The sequence below is a fragment of the Lactuca serriola genome, chromosome 5 (genome assembly GCF_051521515.1).
Source record: "Lactuca serriola cultivar US96UC23 chromosome 5, Lser_US96UC23_V15, whole genome shotgun sequence".
NCBI classification, from domain to species: Eukaryota; Viridiplantae; Streptophyta; class Magnoliopsida; order Asterales; family Asteraceae; genus Lactuca; species Lactuca serriola.
The window spans coordinates 70,366,062-70,381,973 of record NC_136412.1 but is presented as its reverse complement, the minus strand read 5'-3'; positions in this window follow the sequence as shown (position 1 = coordinate 70,381,973).

Genomic DNA, 15,912 nt, shown 5'->3' with positions numbered 1-15,912 from the left:
CTTAACTAGAAGGGTTTGGGGTTTCATGACTTGACTCGCCGAGTCCAAGAACAGGCTCGCCGAGTCCAAGGCAATCTTCAACAGACTCGCCGAGTTGTTCTTCCAACTCATCGAGTTCCTGCCTATCTTCATCCAACTCGCCGAGTCCACCCATGTGACTCGCCGAGTTGCTACGTGATTTAAGTCTGATATCTAGCCCGACTCGCCGAGTCATCTCCCAAACTCGCCGAGTCCTTTCGTGTATTCTCATGATCTCGAGTCACAGAGCTACTCCTTTGCTCCAAACAATAGATCTGGGTTCCTATAGTCCATTAGCAACATAAAGTTGTTACCTTTACGTGCTTCTTGTCTCATAATACCAAAACCAAGCTAGAAAGGAACTTAAATCATGGGGAATGGATTTTGCATAGCAACTAACAGGGCTTTCTGCATCTTTTGGTCCAAATAGAGCTCAGATCTGGAGTTTCAACTCTAGATCGAACTTGTGCACCCACTTTTCATCACTTACTCTCAAAGAAACCCTAAAACTCCATGAAAGATGGATCTAGAAAGGAGAAAGCCAAGGATAACGATTCATTACCACCAAATGCTCTAAAAAGTTCCACCAACTCTGGATCCAAGGCCTCCTCTTGCACCACTATGAATCTCATCTCTTCCAAGCTCCAAATTACTTCACCAAGGGTAGATCTTGCTCAAAAAACGGTTATGGTGGCTAGGGTTTGGGGTTCTAGACTATAGGGGCCGTAAATGAGCCCTAGGGAAGAGAATAAGATGCTTAAATAGGGTACCAAGTCCCGGAATTAGGGTTTCCCAACCCAGACCAGACTCACCGAGTCCACTTGCTGACTCGCCGAGTCGGTCACTTACTTTACACCCAGATCCCGCTCCGACTCGCCGAGTTCCTCCCTGGACTCTACGATTCGACCCTCTTTAACTTATGGTTTTCCTTTCCTTTCTTGACATTTCTAATTTCGAGTGTTACAACTCTCCCCCACTTAAACTAAACTTCGTCCTCGAGGTTCTCTATGGTCAACTGACCTGTAATTCGCCTCAAACACCCTGCCTGGTGACTTTAACCCTTTTGTCCATCACTCCAGCTACACTCAGTGTTGGTCACTACTACTGGTACATACTGAATGCTTCTTATTTCCATAACTTGGTGCTGAGCACCCATCCCAGCGAATGGATTAGATAATCCTTCGAGTGAAAGATTCATCCCTGCAACGGTTAAGACTCATACGAGAGCTGCGCAACAAGGTCAAACCCTCCCCTCTGATATCATCCAACCCTGTCGTGAGAGGCGTGGAAACCTCTTCCAACTTGCTACCTCTTACCATACTTCCCTTGTCGTTACTGCCTTTGACTGAAATTTCTGTTGCCCCCCCCCCCTCCCCTCATCCGCCTACCGGATGCACTAAGACCACCCTGGTCCAACTAATCTGCCGATATCTGGGTTACCGGACTCCTACCGGTCACTACACCCCATCGCAATCTCCTGGTTGCTTCCACCGACTTCTGAAGATACTTCAACTATCTATAATTGTTCTTTCCATTCTGCCACTCATACCGAATCGATGTTGCTGGAACCAGCCTACTTATCTCTCATCTGACTACTCAACTTCCAATAACTTGAGTCTTCCATCCTGAAAGAAAGGCTACCTGCCTAATTACCCTTGCATATCACTTATACTTGGCAGAAGACTCAATTGATCCTGCTGAGATGGACTTGCCATTTCCAAATCAACCAACTATACCATCAGCACTTGCATTCCAAAACAAATACTAATACTGTCCATAACTCTAAAACTATCCAAAACACTGAACTGCCTACAACACTGAACTGCCTGAAATAATGAACTTCCTGAAACACTGAACATGCCTGAAACACTAAACTGCCTAAAACACTGAACTGCCTGAAACACTGAACTTCATGAAACACTGAACATGCATGAAACACTGAACTGCCTGAAACACTGAACTGTTTGAAGCACCGAACTGCCTATATGACTGCTTCCCAAAATATCTCAAGACCTTCCTGATCTCCAATCATTCGTCGGTTATCTGCAACACCGAGTTCCAACTCAACTATCGAGTCCAACGACTCCTCACTTAGTCGATCCCACGACTTCTGAACGAAATCTTTCTCTGGAACTAGTTTCCACTAGTTATCCTGTCACTGTGGCTCTAACAACCTCCCAGTCCACCGATCAGGTCCAAAGGTCACATCCTGACATCATCAATTCCACGACTAAAACATGATGGCTCCCAGACTAACTGTAGCCCTTAACATACACGAACTCAAACGGTCCACTGGTACCCTGATCTGATAACTGTGGTGACGATCCAACTGTCGAATCGCCGGCTTAACCATAACTGAACCATTTGGGAAATCCAAAATCTAGCCTGTGGATTCCCATATCTTCACTGCTGCACCTGAACTGGTGGGTACTACTATTTCCCCCATGTCCAAACAACGCGCTCATGCTATCTACTAACCTGACGAATGCTACGGCTACATCCACAGACTTACAACACTCTACTACTATCTGACCGCAAGTGAATGCTACGGCTACCCCCACAGACTTACAACACTCTACTACTATCTGACTGCTAGTGAGTGCTACGGCTACCCCCGCACTCTTACAACACTCTACTACTATCCAACGGCTTTACTAACTACTATTCCGAGGACATCCTGACTATCCATAGTCCTGCTAATGATTCCTCATCCTGATTTTGCAAAACCAACCCTCAGTCATCGAATGTTGCATCAACCTCGACATCTTATATCCTTGATACACTTAGCGTTCCGTCGAGAAATTCTTCGGCTTGGTTCCTAAACCAACCATCTACTAATCCGGATATATGAAACTATCGTTGGGAAGTTTCCAAACCCCCAACTATTAAATCCACACAATGTTGCATGTCGTCTCTACCACTGACTACTAACACGAAAGCATCTCTTGCTAACCGTTCTCAAGATCCTCATTCAGACTCACTAGAGTCCTATAGGCCTTCTTCTAATCCTGGATTGCCAACCAGCTACTAACCATCTCGATTACATGAACTAACTGTTGGGAAGAACCTCAAACTCCCAATCCTGAACTCCTCAATCCATCAATCACTGCACTACTATCTTTTCTTCTCTGAGGTCGTGTACTCATTCTGGGTCTGCGTGCTCTTACCCTTGTATACTCGGAGGGTTCTCCCCCACTTGGATTCGGCTAACTCCTTACTACTCACTGGTCGAAAGGATTCCCCGACCGTCCTTCCATTAAAAGGGCGATATGTTGTCCGCCAATATTTACCTCTGCCGGTGCTCCAACTAACTTTTACCAGATCCGAACCATTCTTGCTATCTAACTGAGCACCTTTCAATCCTTAACTGTATTTGCTTTAGGGACTACATCCTGAGAACCTCCGTTTGGGGTGCACATCCCCAACCCACTTCCTTACTGTCCGCTGGCTACCTCACTAGAAGCTCTAAATTGTCACTACTAAGGATTTAACTGATCAATCCCGAATGACACCTTTTGAAAGTAGTGAGGCATTACTGATTCTTACATATACATGCTACAGTCACCGCATATGAAGTAACCTGATCTAGAGGGGACAACCTCCAATTTGCCATTCTAATTCCAAGGTATGCAGGTAGCATAAAACTCCGTTACAAGCAGGTAATATAATACCCCAACACATATGCTTATTGATATCAATGCAGCAACATAACAATAATATCATGAATAATAATTGACAGGAAAGTAAAAGATACGTACCCCCAACATCCAGTGTTGCACGAATCCTTGTTGATATCATCCGGAATACTCTACTCCGAGCCGTGGGCGTCCTTGCCCGGCCCCGACAACCGCTGGTGGTACTCGGAGTCACAGGGGTAGGAGCTATCACCTGCTTTGTTGTATACAAACTCGGACAATTGGCCTTCTTGTGGCCCCTCCGACTGCAATGGAAACATATCGGGACAAGTTCCAGGGCGATGGTAACAGTAAAATCTCTGCTAAAATGGCCAATCCGGCCGCACTTGAAACATCCAACATCGCCACCACATCTACGCCTGCACACACCCTTGTGTGCCCTACCACACTTCCCGCATCGACTGTCGCTCTGATAGTCCCTCGATCTCAAATCCGACCCCTTAGGCCTTATGCCCGAACCTGTGGCTACCTGATTCTCATCCGTTTTCCTCTTCCTTTCCGACTCCCTGCCTGTCTCTCGCTCCTGCGTTACCTCGTCGACCCCATCCGACGTCTGAACAACAGCTGACTAATCCTGGAGCTTCGCGGTCAACCTACCAGTGATCCTCACGACCATGTCGGGCAGATCCTCGCGAATGGCTCGCGAAACCTCCTCAACTATCCAATCATGCAGAGGTCTCTCTTAGAGACAGGGTGCCCCACTCACTCCTGTCCCCTGATGGCAAAAAATAGAAATGGGATCTCCCTCCCTGATGGATCCCTGAATTCCATAAGAATCGGGATCTAAACGAGCCTCAATCTGTCCTGAAACTATCCCGGCCCTAAAGGCCTCAAGATGACTGTCCATAAGCTCCACAATGGCCTCTCTAATCGAGCCGAAAATTACTGGAGTCTGATCAACGATGTTGCGCATAATATCTGCGGAGAGGAAATCCTTCATCTGATCATCAAGCTGCCCAGCTCCAGAGCCCGAGCCAGATCCCTCCCCGGTACCTGAACTGCTAACTGGTAATTCGCGCAATGTCACCATCCTGAAAAAATAACACTTCCTGATCAATATACATACCGCTTCTGAGGGATCTATCACACACTCTAAAAGTTCCCTGGTCTTGTCTCGGCCACTCTTGATTCGAGTATGGATCCTCTGCTTTCAGTAGTACGGGCCCATACTACCTTCCACATCTATCCGTACTTTCCTCAAGAGTTACCTCAATTCCACCAAGTCACTCTACTGCTACTGATCTCTACTACTAACTTCCTAGGCTTGCCCTAGGGAACTTCTAACTCCACCCAAACCGGTCCTCAGCTGTTGAAGGCCTCCTTGTAATGCCAATTAGCCACCACCTGAATACCATCACATGCAATGAGCCTCGGATAATCCTTCGGGTAAAAGACTCGTCCCTACAACGGTTAGACTCAAACGAGAGTTGCGCAGTAGGGCCAAATCCAGCACTCTGCGATTATTCAACCCTGATCACATGTGATGTGATGTATTCACCTAATGGCTAACTCCCATCACTCAGAGTCCCATAAAGCACAAAGCGAGCAGCATTCAGATAAAGGAAACATACTCATGCAAAACTATTCTCATAACAAGAAACTGTACTAGCATACAATGCTAAGCTCATACTATCAGACATAACCTACACAGGCTATCCTACTACTGTCTACTCAATACTAGCATGCAATTCTTATCAAGCTAAAACACATAAAGCAGGCACATAAGGCATCCTCCTATATCCTTAGTCCTATACTAGCATGTTGTTCTACTAAAACCGAAACTGAAACTGAAACTAGAACTAAAACTGAAACTGAAACTGATGATCATAAACTTGTATGGGTAATTTGGGAGTACTTACTTGAGCTCGGTTAATTGAATGCGCCACACTCTTTTTCTCCTTTCAAGTTATTTTCTTTCTAAATATTCCTTTCGCTTTTTCTAAAACTCTTTTCTTTTCTCAACTCCTTTTACTAGAATTCTTTTAAAAAATGTTCTTCTTTTGAAAACCTTTTTACCGCTCCCTTAGTTTGAGTCCAGACACACTATCAAGTGTGTCCGAATCCCTCAAACCAAGGCTCTGATACCAAATTGTAACGACCCAAAATCATGACTAAAAATTTCTTTTAAAACATTACTAAAACCATATTTATAAAAATCGTATCATAAGTCATAACATAGTTTCCGAGTATCAATTCAAAACATAATCTTATTATCAGAGTAAAACATTCCCAGGCTAACTGACTATGGTGTGTGCGCTGCAACCTCTCCGAGCTCCTCTTCTGAAAACTGAGTACCTAAAAACAAAAACTGAAAACCGTAAGCACAAAGCTTAGTGAGCTCCCATAAACTACCACATACCATACAAACATATAAAGCACATATTGGGTCTTGCCCACTGCATCGGGCCGAGGTCCGAACTAACTGGGGCCTTGCCCCCAGCATCGGACCGTAGTCCGGAAACTGACTGGGACCTTGTCCCCTGCATCGGACCGAAGTTCGGACTAACTGGGGCCCTGCCCCTGCATTGGATCGACGTCCGGAAACTAACTGGGACCTTGTCCCCTGCATCGGACCGAAGTCTGAAAACTGACTGAACATAGCTTAGCATAAACATATCGACTAGCAAGAACACATAAACTGCATACAACATCGGGCCGTATCCCGGAACATATAACACATAAATCCTGTCTGAGCCACGAAGGAATCAAACATACTAACTATTGCATCGGACCGAAGTCTAGAAACCACTGCTACCTAGACGGGCCGGCATTGTGGCCTTAGACCCGTTCCTACTGGAAGGAAACTCACCTGAACTGGAGAGCTCTGCATATAACCCTCTGGTTGCCAACCGACAACCCTCTGAGTCGCTTCTCCTCTAGCTCTTCGAGCTACCAATATCAATATGACACTTAGTCTGACAGTCCTCCAAAAGTCAACTAAGTCAACTCTTGTCAAAGTCAAAGTCCTAGTCACAGTCAACCTTCCAGGTTGACCCTACTCGCTGAGTCAACCTACTGACTCGCCGAGTTCACAAGTTCAGAAACCCCTTTCATTCGTGACTCGACTCGCCGAGTCAGACCATGACTCGCCGAGTCTACTGATTTCCGAGTTCGGTCCTGTCCAACTCACTGAGTCTTCACTCAACTCACTAATCCGAGTCTTAACTAGAAGGGTTTGGGGTTTCGCGACTTGACTCGCCGAGTCCAAGAATAGGCTCACCGAGTCCAAGGCAATCTTCAACAGACTCGTCGAGTTGTTCTTCCAACTCGTCGAGTTCCTGCCTATCTTCATCCAACTCGCCGAGTCCACCCATGTGACTCGCCGAGTTGCTACGTGATTTAAGTCTGATATCTAGCCCGACTCGCCGAGTCATCTCCCAGACTCGCCGAGTCCTTTCGTGTATTCTAATGATCTCGAGTCACAGAGCTACTCCTTTGCTCTAAACAATAGATATGGGTTCCTATAGTCCATTAGCAACATAAAGTTGCTACCTTTACGTGCTTCTTGTCTCATAATACCAAAACCAAGCTAGAAAGGAACTTAACTCATGGGGAATGGCTTTTGCATAGCAACTAACAGGGCTTTCTGCATCTTTTGGTCCAAATAGAGCTCACATCTGGAATTTCAACTCCAGATCTAACTTGTGCACCCACTTCTCATCACATACTCTCAAAGAAACCTTATAACTCCATGAAAGATGGATCTAGAAATGAGAAAGCCAAGGATAACGATTCATTACCTCCAAATGCTCTAAAAAGTTCCACCAACTCTGGATCCAAGGCCTCCTCTTGCACCACTATGAATCTCTTCTCTTCCAAGCTCCAAATTACTTCAACAAGGGTAGATCTTGCTCCAACAACGGTTATGGTGGCTAGGGTTTGGGGTTCTAGACTATAGGGGCCGTAAATGAGCCCTAGGGAAGAGAATAAGATGCTTAAATAGGGTACCAAGTCCCGGAATTAGGGTTTCCCAACCCAGACCAGACTCGCCGAGTCCACTTGCCGACTCGCCGATTCGGTCACTTACTTTACACCCGGATCCCGCTTCGACTCGCCGAGTCCACTTGCCCCCCCCCCCTCCCCTCATCCGCCTACCGGATGCACTGAGACCACCCTGGTCCAACTAATCTGCCGATATCTGGGTTACCGGACTCCCACCGGTCACTACACCCCATCACAATCTCCTAGTTGCTTCCACCGACTTCTGAAGATACTTCAACTATCTATAATTGTTCTATCCATTCTGCCACTCATACCGAATCGATGTTGCTGGAACCAGCCTGCTTATCTCTCATCTGACTAATCAACTTCCAATAACTTGAGTCTTCCATCCTGAAAGAAAGGCTACCTGCCTAATTACCCTTGCAGATCACTTATACTTTTCAGAAGACTCAACTGATCCTACTGAGAGGGACTTTCCATTTCCAAATCAACCAACTGAAACACTAAACATGCTTGAAACACTAAACATGCCTGAAAAACTGAATTGCCTGAAACACTGAACTGACTAAAGCACCGAACTGCCAATATGACTGCTTCCCAAAATATCTCAAGACCTTCCTGGTCTCCAATCATTCGTCGGTTATCTGCAAAACTGAGTTCCAACTCAACTGTTGAGTCCAAGGACTCCTCACTTAGTCGATCCCACGACTTCTCAACGAAATCTTTCTCTGGAACTAGTTGCCACTAGTTATCCTGTCACTATGGCTCTAACAACCTCCCGATCCACCGATCAGGTCCAAACGTCACATCCTGACATCATCAATTCCACGACTAAAACATGATGGCTCCCAGACTAACTGTAGCCCTTAACATACACAAACCCAAACGGTCCACTGGTACCCTGATCTCATAACTGTGGTGACGATACGATTGTCGAATCTCCGGCTTAACCATAACTAAACCATTTGGGAAATCCGAAATCTAGCCCATGGATTCCCATATCTTCACTGCTGCACCCGAACTGGTGGGTACTACTGTTTCCCCCGCGTCCAAACAACGCGTTCATGCTATCTACTAACCTGACGAACGCTACGCCTACATCCGCAGACTTACAACACTCTACTACAATCTGACCGCTAGTGAATGCTACGGCTACCCCCGTAGACTTACAACACTCTACTACTATCTGACTGCTAGTGAATGCTATGGCTACCCCCGCAGACTTACAACACTCTACTACTATCTGACTGCTTTACTAACTACTATTTCGAGGACATCCTGACTATCCCTAGTCCTGCTAGTGATTCCTCATCCTGATTTGTCAAAACTAGCCCTCAGCCATTGAATGTTCCATCAACCTCAACATCTTATATCCTTGATACACTTAGCGTTCCGTCGAGAAATTCTTTGGCTTGGTTCCCAAACCAACCGTCTACTAATCCGGATACATGAAACTATCGATGGGAAGTTTACAAACCCCCAACTCTTAAATCCACACAACCCTGCATGCCGTCTCTGCCACTGACTACTAACACGAAAGCATCTCTTGCTAACCGTTCTCAAGATCCTCATTCCGACTCACTAGAGTCCAATATGCGTTCCTCCGATCCTGAATTCCCAACCAGCTACTAACCATCTCGATTATATGAACTAACTGTTGGGAAGCTCCTCAAACTCCCAATCCTGAACTCCTCAATCCATCAATCACTGCACTACTGTCTTTTCTTCTCCGAGGTCATGTACTCATTCTGGGTCTGCGTGCTCTTACCCTTGTATACTCGGAGGGTTCTCCCCCACTTGGATTCGGCTAACTCATTACTGCTCACTGGTCGAAAGGATTCCCCAACCTTCCTTCCATTAAAAGGGCGATATGCTGTCCGCCAACGTTTACCTCTGTCAGCGCTCCAACTAACTTTTACCGGATCCGAACCATTCTTGCTATCTAACTGAGCACCCTTCAATGCTTAACTGTATTTGCTTTAGGGACTACATCTTGAGAACCTACGTTTGGGGTGCACATCCCCAACCCACTTCCCTACTGTCCGCTGGCTACCTCACTAGAAGCTCTAAATTGTCACTACTAAGGATTTAACTGATCAATCCCGAATGACACCTTTCGAAACTAGTGAGGCATTATTTATTCTTACACATACATGCTACAGTCACCGTATATGAAGTAACCTGATCTAGAGGGGACGACCTCCAATTTTCTATTCTAATTCCAAGGTATGTAGATGGCATAAAACTCCATCACAAGCAGGTAATATAATACCCCAACACATATGCTTATTGATATCAATGCAGCAACATAACAATAATATCATGAATAATAATTGACAGGAAGGTAAAAGATACGTACCCCCAACATCTAGTGTTGCCCGGCCCCGGCAACCGCTAGTTGTACTCGGAGTCATAGGGGCAGGAGCTATCACCTGCTTTGTTGTATACAAACTCGGACAGTGGGCCTTCTTGTGGCCCCTCCGACTGCAATGGAAACATATCGAGACAAGTTCCTGGGCGATGGTAACAGTACAATCTCTGCTAAAATGGCCAATCTGGCTGCACTTGAAACATCCAAGATAGCCACCACTTCTACGCCTGCACGCACCCTTGTGCGCCCTACCACACTTCCCGCATCGACTGTCGCTCTGATAGTCCCTCAATCTGAAATCCGACCCCTTGGGCCTCATGCCCGAACCTGTGGCTACCTGAGTCTCATCCATTTTCCTCTTCCTTTCCGACTTCCTGCCCGTCTCTCACTCCTGCGTTACCTCGTCGACCCCATCCGACGTCTGAACAACAACTGACTGATCCTAAAGCTTCGCGGTCAACCTACCAATGATCCTCACGACCATGTCGGGTAGATCCTCGCGAATGGCTCACGAAACCTCCTCAACTATCCAATCATGCAGAGGTCTCTCTTGGAGACAGGGTGCCCCACTCACTCCTGTCCCCTGATGGCAAAAACTAGAAATGGGATCTCCCTCCCTGATGGATCCCTGAATTCCATAAGAATCGGGATCCAGACGAGCCCCAATCTGTCCTGAAACTATCCAGACCCTAAAGGCCTCAAGATGACTGTCCATAAGCTCCACGATGCCCTCTCTAACCGAGCCGAAAATTACTGGAGTCTGATCAATGATGTTGCGCATAATCTCTGCGGAGATGAAATCCCTCATCTGATTATCAAGCTGCCCAGCTCCAGAGCCTGAGCCAGATCCCTCCCCGGTACCTGAACTGCTAACTGGTAATTCACGTAATGCCACCATGCTGAAAAAATAACACTTCCTGATCAATATACATACCGCTGCTGAGGGATCTCTCACACACTCTAAAAGTTCCCTGGTCTTGTCTCGGCCCCTCTTGATTCGAGTACGGATCCTCTGCTTTCAAGAGTACGAGCCCATACTACCTTCCACATCTATCCATACATTCCTCAAGAGTTACCTTAATTCCACCAAGTCACTCTACTGCTACTAATCTCTACTACTACCTTCCTAGGTTGCCCTAGGGAACTTCTAACTCCACCCAAACCAGTCCTCGGCTGCTGAAGGCCTCCTTGTAATGCCAATTAGCCACCGCCTGAATACCATCACATGCAATGAGCCTCGAATAATCCTTCGAGTAAAAGACTCATCCCTACAACGGTTAGACTCAAACGAGAGTTACGCAGTAGGGCCAAATCCAGCACTCTGAGATTATTCAACCCTGATCACATGTGATGTGACATATTCACCTAATGACTAACTCCCATCACTCAGAGTCCCACAAAGCACAAAGCGAGCAGCATTTAGATAAACGAAACATACTCATGCAAAACTATTCTCATAACAAGAAACTGTACTAGCATACAATGCTAAGCTTATGCTATCAGGCATAACCTACACAGGCTATCCTACTACTGTCTACTCAATACTAGCATGCAATTCTTATCAAGCTAAAACACATAAAGCAGGCACATAAGGCATCCTCCTAGATCCTTAGTCCTATACTAGCATGCTGTTCTACTGATACCGAAACTGAAACTGAAACTGGAACTAAAACTGAAACAAAAACTGATGATCATAAACTTGTATGGGTAATTTGGGAGTACTTACTTGAGCTCGGTTGATTTCATGCACCACACCCTTTTTCTCCTTTCAAGTTATTTTCTTTCTAAATATTCCTTTTGCTTTTTTCTAAAACTCTTTTCTTTTCTCAACTCCTTTTACTAGAATTCTTTTAAAAATTGTTCTTCTTTTGAAAACCTTTTTACCGCTCCCTTAGTTTGAGTCGAGACACACTCTCAAGTGTGTCCGAATCCCTCAAACCAAGGCTCTGATACCAAATTGTAGCGACCCAAAATCACGACTAAAAATTTCTTTTAAAACATTACTAAACCATATTTATAAAAACCGTATCATAAGTCATAATACAGTTTCCGAGTATCAATTCAAAACATAATCTTATTATCAGAGTAAAACATTCCCAGGCTAACTGACTATGGTGTGTGCGTTGCAACCTCTCCGAGCTCCTCTTTTGAAAACTGAGTACCTGAAATCAAAAACTGAAAACTGTAAGCACAAAGCTTAGTGAGCTCCCCCAAACTACCACATACCATACAAACATATAAAGCACATATTGGGCCTTGCCCACTGCATCGGGCCGAGGTCCGGACTAACTGGGTCCTTGCCCCCTGCATTGGACCGTAGTCCGGAAACTGACTGGGACCTTGTCCCCTACATCGGACCGATGTCCGGACTAACTGGGGCCTTGCCCCGTGCATCGGACCGAAGTCCGGAAACTAACTGGGACCTTGTCCCCTGCATCGGACCGAAGTCCGAAAACTGACTGAACATAGCATACCATAAACATATCCACTAGCATGAACACATAAAGTGCATACTGCATCGGGCCGTAGCCTTGAAAACATAACACATAAATCATCTCTGAGCCACGAAGGCATCAAACATACTAACTACTGCATCGGACCAAAGTCCGAAAACTACTGCTAGCTAGACGGGTCGGCATTGCGGCCTTTGACCCATTCCTACTGGAAGGAAACTCACCTGAACTGCTAAGCTCTGCTGATAACCCTCTGGCTACTAACCGACAACCCTCTGAGCCGTTGCTCCTCTAGCTCTCCGAGCTACCAATATCAATATGACACTTAGTCTGACATTCCTCCAAAAGTCAACTAAGTCAACTCTAGTCAAAGTCAAAGTCTTGGTCACAGTCAGCCTTCCAGGTTGACCCTACTCGCCGAGTCAACCTACTGACTCACCGAGTTCACAAGCTCAGAAACCCTTTTCATTCGCAACTCGACTCGCCGAGTCAGACCATGACTCCCCGAGTCTAGTAATTTCCGATTTCGGTCCTGTCCAACTCACTGATCCGAGTCTTAACTAGAAGGGTTTGGGGTTTCGCGACTTGACTCACCGAGTCCAAGAACAGGCTCGCAGAGTCCAAGGCAATCTTCAACAGACTCGCCGAGTTGTTCTTCCAACTCGTCGAGTTCCTGCCTATCTTCATCCCACTCGTCGAGTCCACCCATGTGACTCGCCGAGTTGCTACGTGATTTAAGTCTGGTATCTAGCCCGACTCGCCGAGTCATCTCCCAAACTCGCCGAGTCCTTTTGTGTGTTCTCATGATCTTGAGTCACAGAGCTACTCCTTTGCTCCAAACAATAGATTTGGGTTCCTATAGTCCATTAGCAACATAAAGTTGCTACCTTTACGTGCTTCTTGTCTCATAATACCAAAACCAAGCTAGAAAGGAACTTAACTCATGGGGAATGGCTTTTGCATAGCAACTAACAGGGCTTTTTGCATCTTTTGGTCCAAATAGAGCTCAGATCTGGAGTTTCAACTCCAGATCTAACTTGTGTACCCACTTCTCATTACATACTCTCAAAGAAACCCTATAACTCCATGAAAGATGGATCTAGAAAGGAGAAAGCCAAGGATAACGATTCATTACCTCCAAATGCTCTAAAACGATCCACCAACTCTGGATCCAAGGCCTCCTCTTGCACCACTATGAATCTCTTCTCTTCCAAGCTCCAAATTACTTCACCAAGGGTAGATCTTGCTCCAAAAACGGTTATGGTGGCTAGGGTTTTTGGGTTCTGGACTATAGGGGCCGCAAATGAGCCCTAGGGAAGAGAATAAGATGCTTAAATAGGGTACCAAGTCCCGGACTTAGGGTTTCCCAACCCAGACCAGACTCGCCTAGTCCATTTGCCGACTCGCCGAGTCGGTCACTTACTTTACACCTGGATCCCGCTTCGACTCGCCGAGTTCCTCCCTGGACTCGACGAGTCGACCCTCTTTAACTTATGATTTTCCTTTCCTTTCTTGACCTTTCTGATTTCGAGTGTTACAAACGCCCGTAGATCCAAACTAGTCAATTTAGAGACGATAAGCATCAAAAATGAATTTTTGATGGAAGACTATTTAGAAGGATTAATCTTAACTAAGTTGTAGTATATGTTACAAGGATTCCGTACATATAAAGAACGCCAAAATTTGAGTTATAACGAAGAAGTTATGACCTGTCGAAGTTTCGCGACAGAACCGGCACGACACAGCGCGACGTAAATAGTAAATTTACATTAGAGTGATATTTGGGCTTAGAGATCTAAATGAAAGTCGTAGAATACGTTAAACCGAGAGCGTGCATAAAAAGAACGCCCAAATCTGACTTCGTATGAGGAAGTTATGATTTTTCGAAGTTTCGGCTTAGCAGTATACAGCCCGAAGTTTGAATATGAGATCAAGCGATATTTAGCCGAAACAATCTAAACGAGAGTCGAAGATCTCGTTAATAGTAGTGCAACGGTAAAAAGACAGACGAAAACGGAGTTCAGATGAAGGAGTTATGAATTTCGAACGGAATTTTCCTGTCCCGACCTACTAAAAATAATATAAAAATAATATTATAAAAATAAAGTCAAAATTTTCCGACAAAGTCTAAATGAAAGTTATAGATCTTGTTTTTACCTACGCGTAGATATAAAGAACGTTGATAACGGAGTTCGTATGCGAAGGTTATGGATTTCTGAAGTTCGGGGCGCGAAACCCCAAGACTGTCAGAGACCATGACGTGAAATCAGTGGTCATGATGTGGGATGTCTTCTGACGCCTCCTGGTGTCTGTCAAACCCAACTTGCGATGATGCATGCAGTGACGATCAGGCCCACGAAGTGATAGTACTGTTCACGACGTGGAAAATGAGAAATTTGCCCTATAAATAAAAATCAAGGGCCAGCCGATTATGGTTGCTCCATCTCTTCTCTCCCACTCCTGATACACTCTCTAAGCCCTATTTTAACACCCCCGAATCCCAGATATTAATCCCGAGCCCCTAAGCGAGTCCTGAAGCCCAAAGATCCCAAGAAGAAAAGAGTTTCCGAGCCGAAGCTTTGTCCGCGAGAAACCTGGTGTGTGAAGATATCCCGGTTTCACCGAAGAGTTACTACTTGGTGAGCCGTAGTGCTGTCCGATAATCGTATTATCAAGTGAGTGTATAGTTACTTTCTTGTAACACATAAATATGAAGTATTTGCTATGAAATATGCTATGTTTTTATATGTTGTTGTTTATTTGAAATGAGTGTGGTATGGATGTTTTATATAGTTTTTAAATGAGTTAAATTGTATATGTATTATATCTAAAAATATGTTGGGTAGAACATGGGTAGATGATATAGTTGGTGTGTGATGAAAGATGGTATGAGTGAACCCTGGTAGCTATTGTCTTCGTGCCTAATAAAGAACCCTGGCAGCTATTGTCTTAGAGCCTAACAAATAACCCTGGCAGCTATTGTCTTAGTGCCTAACAAAGATCCTTAGTAGCTATGGATTTAGTACCGTATAGATAAACCTTGGTGACTATGGTATTAGCGCCTATTGTATAAACCTTGGTGACTATGGAGTTAGCGCCTATTGTATAAACCTTGGTGACTTATGGAGTTAGCGCCTATTGTATAAACCTTGGTGACTATGGAGTTAGCGTTTATTGTATAAACCTTGGTGACTATGGAGTTAGCGTCTGTTAAGTGAAACATATGACTATGGAGTTAGCACCTGATAGCTATGGATTTAGTACCTGAGAGATAAATGTTGGTAACTATGGACTTAGTACCTGATAGATAAACTTTGGCAGCAATGTACTTCGTGCCAATCCCTTAGGTTAATCCTTAGGAACGAATGAATGAAGGATAGTTGATTCTTAGGATAAAACCTTAAGATTAAAGAAGATAATGGATATGGGTAAC